The sequence below is a fragment of the Protopterus annectens genome, chromosome 3.part0, assembly GCF_019279795.1.
Source record: "Protopterus annectens isolate FY-2018-M chromosome 3.part0, PAN1.0, whole genome shotgun sequence".
NCBI classification, from domain to species: Eukaryota; Metazoa; Chordata; order Ceratodontiformes; family Protopteridae; genus Protopterus; species Protopterus annectens.
This window is the reverse complement of record NC_056731.1, coordinates 716,359,754-716,367,176: the sequence shown is the minus strand read 5'-3', so window position 1 is coordinate 716,367,176 and position 7,423 is coordinate 716,359,754.

Sequence of the window (7,423 nt, the reverse complement as noted above, 5' to 3'; positions counted from 1 at the left end):
CAGTATAAGGGTATTGGGTTGTACCCTAACATTTTCCAGTGTGTTTAGGAATATGGAGTGGGAGTCTAGGGACATGGTGGGGGATCTATAGCAGGCTACAACCTGGATTGCAGTTTTACTCGGTGTTGGTTGTACCTGAAGTATCTCTGATGTGTTATGTTGGGCTGCTAGTCTGGAGGTGTGCATATCCTTTATGAATATGGAGACACCAATGCCTTTAGTGCTTCGGCCCAGGTTTAGGGGCTGAAAGGTGTGGTATGAATTATAGCCTGGTAGTGCTGGGATGCTCTCCTGAGCCTTGAACCAGGTCTCGGTCACTGCACAGATGTCAATGTTCTCCATTTTAAAAACTGCTTTGAGCGAGTGCATTTTGAGATTTAGACTTCTAGCGTTGAGTAGCATAACCCTCAGATTTTATTTGCTTGTAGCTGTTATGGTGGTAATTTTGTCTTCAGGACATTGCCTAAAAAGGCACTACAGGGGTGGGAAGAGCCTTAGCCAGTATCAGGAATCTCTGGGGTGACAGGTGCAGGCCATCTCTGACGAAGCATCGAGGTATGTCGATCATGTCATCCCAGGCAAACAGATACTGGATCCCCTTAGAATGACACCAGAAACTTATCCAATTGTTGAAGTCAATCATTTTCTGCTTGTACTGTGGTATCATTCTGGGTGACAGTAGGATCCTACTCAGAGCTAGGGTCATACCTGCCTGGGCTACAAGATCTGAGAGCTCCTCTATGTCTCTTTTCATGTAGTCCGGGGAGCTACATCTCAGGTCATTCACACCAACATGGACAATGACAGAGTCATATTTGTACCTGTTGTGGGGTGACCTAAGTGCGTGCGTGATGTGGCAGATCCTGGCACCCGACAGGCGGCTGACCATAACTTTCTCCTTATTCGACCTAGTGAGTGGGACATCATTGTGCTTTATTATTGAGTCACTTATGACTAGTGTATTGGGTAAGTTGTTTTGCCTTATGGACTTTGGTTGAGTGGCACACAGTTTATGTGAGCTGTGTCTCCTGGTTTGTACTGGGATGTGATGATTGTTTGCGTTTCTGCCTCAGAGATCTCTGTTGTTTGGGCAGAGTTTTATTGAGAGCCTCTGCAAAAGTAGGCGTGTGTTTTGTGTTACTATGTGAGGGCTGTGGTGGTGTATGTTCTGGAGGGTTATGTGTTGAATGTGGTGTGGTGCAGTTGTTAACCTTCTTCTCTTGACTGGCTAATCCAGTCTTGGCTAGAGAGTGTTTGGCTTCCAATTTGGCTATATATGTGCATCTCTCACAAGTCATAGTGTTGGGAAGTAAGAGGAGAGGGTTGTCTCTGTACATGAGGCAGTTGCTACATTGTTTCAGGATGCTCAAGTTCACCAGGTTGACAAGAGAAAGCATCATCATCATCATCATCTTCTTTCGGCTGTTCCCGTTAGGGGTCGCCACAGCGGATCTTCTGTTTCCATTTCTTCCTGTCCTCTGCATCATGCTCTTTCACACCAACCACCTGCATGTCCTTTCTCACCACATCCATAAACCTTATCTTAGGCCTTCCTCTTTTCCTCTTACCTGGCAGCTCCATCCTTAACATTCTTTTCCCAATTTATCCAGCATCCCTCCTCAGCACATGTCCAAACCAATGCAATCTCGCCTCTCTTGCTTTGTCTCCAAACTGTCTAACCTGAGCAGACCCTCTAATATACCGATTCCTAATCCTGTCCATCCTAGTCACATCCATTGCAAATCTTAACATCTTTAAGTCTGCCACATCCAGCTCTGACTCCTGCCTTTTCGTTAATGCCACCGTCTCCAACCCATATAACATAGCTGGTCTCACTACCCTCTTGTAGACCTTCCCTTTCACTCTTACTGGTACCCGTCTGTCACAAATCACTCCTGACACTCTTCTCCACCCATTCCACCCTGCCTGTACTCTCTTCTTCACCTCTCTTCCACACTCACTATTACTCTGAACTGTTGATCCCAAGTACTTAAACTCATCCACCTTTACCAACGGTACTCCCCGCATCCTCACCATTCCTCTACCCTCCCTCACATTTACACACATATATTCTGTTTTAGGCCTGCTGACTTTCATTCCTCTCCTCTCTAAAGCATATCTCCACCTCTCCAGGGTCTCCTCAACCTGGTCTCTACTCTCACTACATATCACAATGTCATCTGCAAACATCATAGTCCACGGGGCCTCCTGTCTGATCTCATCTGTCAACATGTCCATCACTAGGAGAAAGCACAGGGGAAAAAGAAGTTATGTATTCACCATAACGTTCCATGTACGTTGATCATCTTGCCTTCATTCTTACAGATGGGTTCGGAGCTGATTCTTGGCTCCGAGTTGGCCTACTACAAAAGCTTGAGGTCTTCAGACAGCTCGAGGCCAAGACCCTATCCCATGATGCACCTTGAGTTACCACAGATCTTGTTTGCTGCCTCTAATAATACCATATGCCATTCTATCACTTTTTTAGGTTCAAACCATAGAAAGACAAAGCAACCATGATAAAAGTAGTATCTCGGCCCTCGAAAAAACCTTGGGGGGGTAGGAGGGTGGGAAGTAAGAGTGAAGGCGAGATGAACAACTCACATGGAACATTATGGTGAGTACATAACTTCTTTATGTGAAGTTGTTCTATCTCACCGTTCATACTTACAGATGGGTAGCGTCCCAAGCACCATCTTTCTCGGGCGGCTCACGGGAGTTTGTTTTTCAGGACAGTAAAACCAAAGAAGGCCCTGTCCCTGCCAGCCCTATCAACTTTGTAATGAGTGATAAAGGTATGAGGTTTTGACCAAGTGGCTGCTGCACTAATATTGTCTATAGGAAGCATAGCAGAAAAAGCAGAGGATCTGGACACTGCTCTGGCAGAACGAGCCTTAACTTTGTGTTGTAGAGGAAAATTGGCAGCTGAGTAAGTGAAAGTGATGCAATCACATAACCATTTAGATAGTGTTGTTTTTAACACTGGCATACCTTTCCTAGAATCTGAAAAGGAAACAAAAAGTTGTTCTGATCTTCTGAATTCTTTGGTTCTATCCAAGTAAAATTTGAGCTGTCTGTGAACATCAAGCTTGTGCAGCATATACCCTAAGCTGTTGGTGTGTCTGGGGAAAAACACTGGTAAGTCTATAATTTGGTTAAGGTTAGCTTCAGTACAAACTTTAGGTAAGAATGAAGGATTTTTCCGCAGTGAAACTCTGTCAGCATGAAAAACCAAATACGGACATTTTATTATAAGGCATGTAGTTCCGATACTCTTCGGGCAGACATGATGGCTACTAAAAAGATAGTCATCCAAGACAAAAATTTCAAATCACATGAGGAAGCTGGCTCAAAAGGTGGGAGAATAATGCGCGAGAGCATAAAATTTAGGTGGGGTATAAGGGGATTTAATTGGTGGTCTGAGGTGGAAGGTCCTTTTGAGAAAGGCTTTGGATAACTTGTGTGACATTATGTTAAATCCTTCAATACCAAGATGAAAATTAGATATGGGCAAGCTGTACCCGAATTGTAGCTGCCGCCACTCCTTTGTTGAAAAGCATAGTCAAAAATTCTAATAAAGAAGAAATAGAGGCTTGGTAGGGATCAATGTTATTCTGAGAAACCCATATCTAAAATCTCCTCCATTTGCTAAGGTACAACTTCCTAGTACAGGATTTATGAGAAGATATTAAAATATGCTGTGCTTTGTTTGAGAGATTATGGAACCTGGCCATGTTGGGAATTGGAGCAGCCAAGCTGTCAATTTTAGGGACTGAAGGGAGGGATGAACAGCCCCTGACGAATGCGTCAGAAGGTCTGGAACTGGGTCCAGAATCCAAGGCTCTTCCAACAGATGAAGTCGAAGGAAGGGGAACCAAATCTGACGAGGCCAATGAGGGGCTATTAGAATGATGGTCCTTCTCAGGGCTTTTGCTTTCTGTAGTACTTTGGGTATCAGGAGAATTGGTGGGAAAGCATAGAGGAGACCCGGAGGCCAATTGTGTCCCTTGGGGAGTCTCCCGGAGGGGGAATCAGGGCAAAGTAGCTTCTGCATTTTGTGTTCATGGGGGAAGCAAAAAGATCACAGCAAGGCTGACCCCATCTGCGGAATATTCTCTCTGCTATATCTTTTTTGAGGGTCCACTTGTGAGGCAACAAAATTGTCCTGCTCAGTTTGTCTACAATCACGCTGGATTTCCCTGGGATGTGCATTGCTATTAGAAAGAGCTGGGTGGATGTATCCCACTGCCATACTCTTACGGCCTCTAGACAAAGGGGATAGGACCTGGTTCCTCCTTGTTTGTTCAGGTACCAGACCACTGACATGTTGTCCGTCTGAATCTCAATTGTCCCCAGAGGGAGAGAGTCCTGAAAGTACTGCAATGCCAAGAGTACCGCTCTCATCTCCAGGACATTGATATGCAGACGTGTCTCTTGTTTGGTCCATGTGTCTTGGGCTGTTCTTCCCTGAAAAGGGCCCCCCCCACCCGATCAGGAAAGTGTCCATGGTCACTGTGGCTGATGATGAGGGTAGGATAAAAGGACGACCTATCGTTACTTGAAGAGAGGTCAACCACCACTGAAGATCCTTTTTGCATGTGTTTATTACAATAATGAGATGAGACATTAAGAGCTCTTGGTAAGACCATTGCGTGAACAGCAGCCTTTGTAGAATCTGCATGTGCATGCGACCAAACTGAATCGCTATTACTGCTGCTGCCATCATCCCTAACAACTTTAGCACTTTTGATGCTGGAACCTTGTCTCTGGATATTATGTTTTGAATTTGCTGATGAAGTAGTAATATCCTTTCTGATGGAAGTGATAAAGTGATGGTGGTGGAGTTCAATTCTGCTCCGATAAAAACTATATGTTGCGATGGTGACAAGGCAGATTTTTCTGAGTTTATGGTAACGCCCAGTTGATGCAAAGAGTAAGAGTGGTGTCCCTGGCTTGTATTAGCTGATGCCTGGTGGTGGTGGTGAGGAGCCAATCATCTAAATACGGAAACACCTGGAATCCCAAACGTCTCAGGTGAGCCGTGACTACTGCCATACATTTGGTGAACACTCTGGGGGCTGTAGTGAGACCAAGGGGCAGGGTTCGAAACTGGTAATGATTGGCTCCCAGCCAGAAGCGCAGATGATCCCTGGATGGTCTAGTCATTTTTATATGGAAGTACACATCCTGGAGATCTATCGAGCACATCCAATTGTCTTTCCCTAAGAAGGGAAGTATCAACTGAAGCATGACCATCCGGAACTTCTCCTTCTTGACAGATCTGTTTAGTCTGCTGAGGTCCAAAATATGTCTCCAGTCTCCTGTCTTTTTTGGAACTAAAAAGAATGTTGAGTAAGTTCCAGACCCTGTCTGGTCTGCTGGGACTGGTTGCATGACTCTTTTTCTTAGCAATGTTCGGACCTCTACTGTTGCTTGTTCCTTGTAACTGGGTGGAACGTCCGGGATTTTTGTTGTCAATGGAGGGAAGATGGCGAAGGGAATACAATATCCTCTGGAAACTATACTTTGTACCCAGTTGTCGTTTGTTATTTTTAGCTAGGTGTCTGGATACAAAGATAGTGACCCCCGACTGCCTCCAGAATAGACAGTTGGGCCTCCTTTCAGGAGCGCTGGTAGGGCTTCCCAAAGAACTGGTCTCTGTCACCCTGGTTTTGCAGACCCCCCTCTGCCGCGAGGGTGGCATCTTCCATTTTTGCCCCCTACTCTGCCCCTGGAGGGTCTTCACTACGTGTGTCCAGAAAGGCTCCTTGGGCTTTTTGGAGCCACATCTTTCCTCCCCTTTGACCCTTGGGGTAGGGTCTAGTAGGGGTGGAAAAATGTACTCCGATGGCAGAGAGACTCTTCACTTCCTGCTCACACCTGGTCAAAGTTTCCTTAATTTTGGGCCCAAAAAGAGATGAGCCATCAAAAGAGGTGCTGACAAAGGATGACTTAAAGGGTTCTGCAAAGGAACATAAGCACATCCAGGAGTGTCTCCTGAGAGCAATTCCTGTACCCGCTGCCCTACTCGTTCCATCAGCTGCATAAGAGATGAGACGCATGGACGAGTTGACTATGGAATTAAGGGTAGCAAGCTGGGAGGCAACTTTGTCTGAGGCTCCTTCAGCTACTGTACCCTGAAGAGTATCTCCAAGCTCTTTTAGGAGGTCTCTTTGCAGTCTTGTGAAATATGTAAGATAGTTCAGTGAATGGATGGCAAAAGTTGCTGAACTATACATGTGCTTCCCGTATCTATCCATGATCCTAGAGTCTCTGTTAGGGGGATGGAGAGAGGAAGAAGTTTCTGACATCTCCTTTTTGGTGGTGGCTACCACCACCATGGCATCAATAAGCACTCATTAGTGAGAAAGACCTTATCCTGAGTGGCAGAAATAAATTTATTGGGCCTCCTAGGGACAGGCTCCATGGTGTCCAGAGACTCCCACGCCCTTTGTGAGACCAGCTCCATAAGATCATCAAAGGGCAGAGACACCGAAGAGGTGGAGGGTTGAGACCCGAAAGCCTTCAGGAGGACCAACTCATCTTCAAAAGGGTTGGTGGGCTTCCAGCCACCCCTCTGCTTAAGGATTTTCAATATATCTGCAAATGAGATATCTTTAGAGGGGGGCGGTGGGGACCCTTCTGATTCATCTAAGTCAGTGTCAGATGTGAGAGATTCCTGCAGGGAGTCTAGATGCTTCCTCTTGCAAATTCTCTTCCTGGGAACCTCATCAGTGGGAACTTCAGATCAGTGTCAGATGTGAGAGATTCCTGCAGGGAGTCTAGATGCTTCCTCTTGCAAATTCTCTTCCTGGGAACCTCATCAGTGGGAACTTCTGGTGAGGTCTCAGAAGAGCAGGGGCCACCCAGTGGGACTTCCTGAAGCTCAGGGTCTCTACGCTTTAAAGGCATCTGTGAGGCAGAAGTGGACACAGGCGTTTGTGGGGAGGAGGTAGTTGGTCCTGAAGTCGTGGATGTCCTGGGGGACAATACTCTCCTCATGGCCTCAAAAGCACCTCTGCTCCGATAAGAAAGAACTGCTGGATCTGAAGAAACAACTGAGCCCCTCGGCACCGGAACAGTGGGCTCCAATCCAAAGGTAGGAGCCGAACCCATCCGAGTCAAAGCCCCGAGAGGCAAAGTCGGAACCGACATGTCAGTCCGACTATCCTCCCCGGACCCGATCAGTGAGTGTCAGTTCCTAGACTCCTCGATGGGCGCCGAGGAAGTCTGAGTAAAAACCGATGGCAGTGGAACAGGTGTCAGCTTGAAGGCTTTACAATCCTAACGTCCAACTCCTCTGGCTCCTACGGACCGTTATGGCTCAGAGGAGGAGGAAAGGAAGTAGATGGAGTAACAGCTTTCAGTTCCAAAACCACTCGGGTCAGAACCGATAAAAATTTAGCAAACGCCAGTGCCTGTA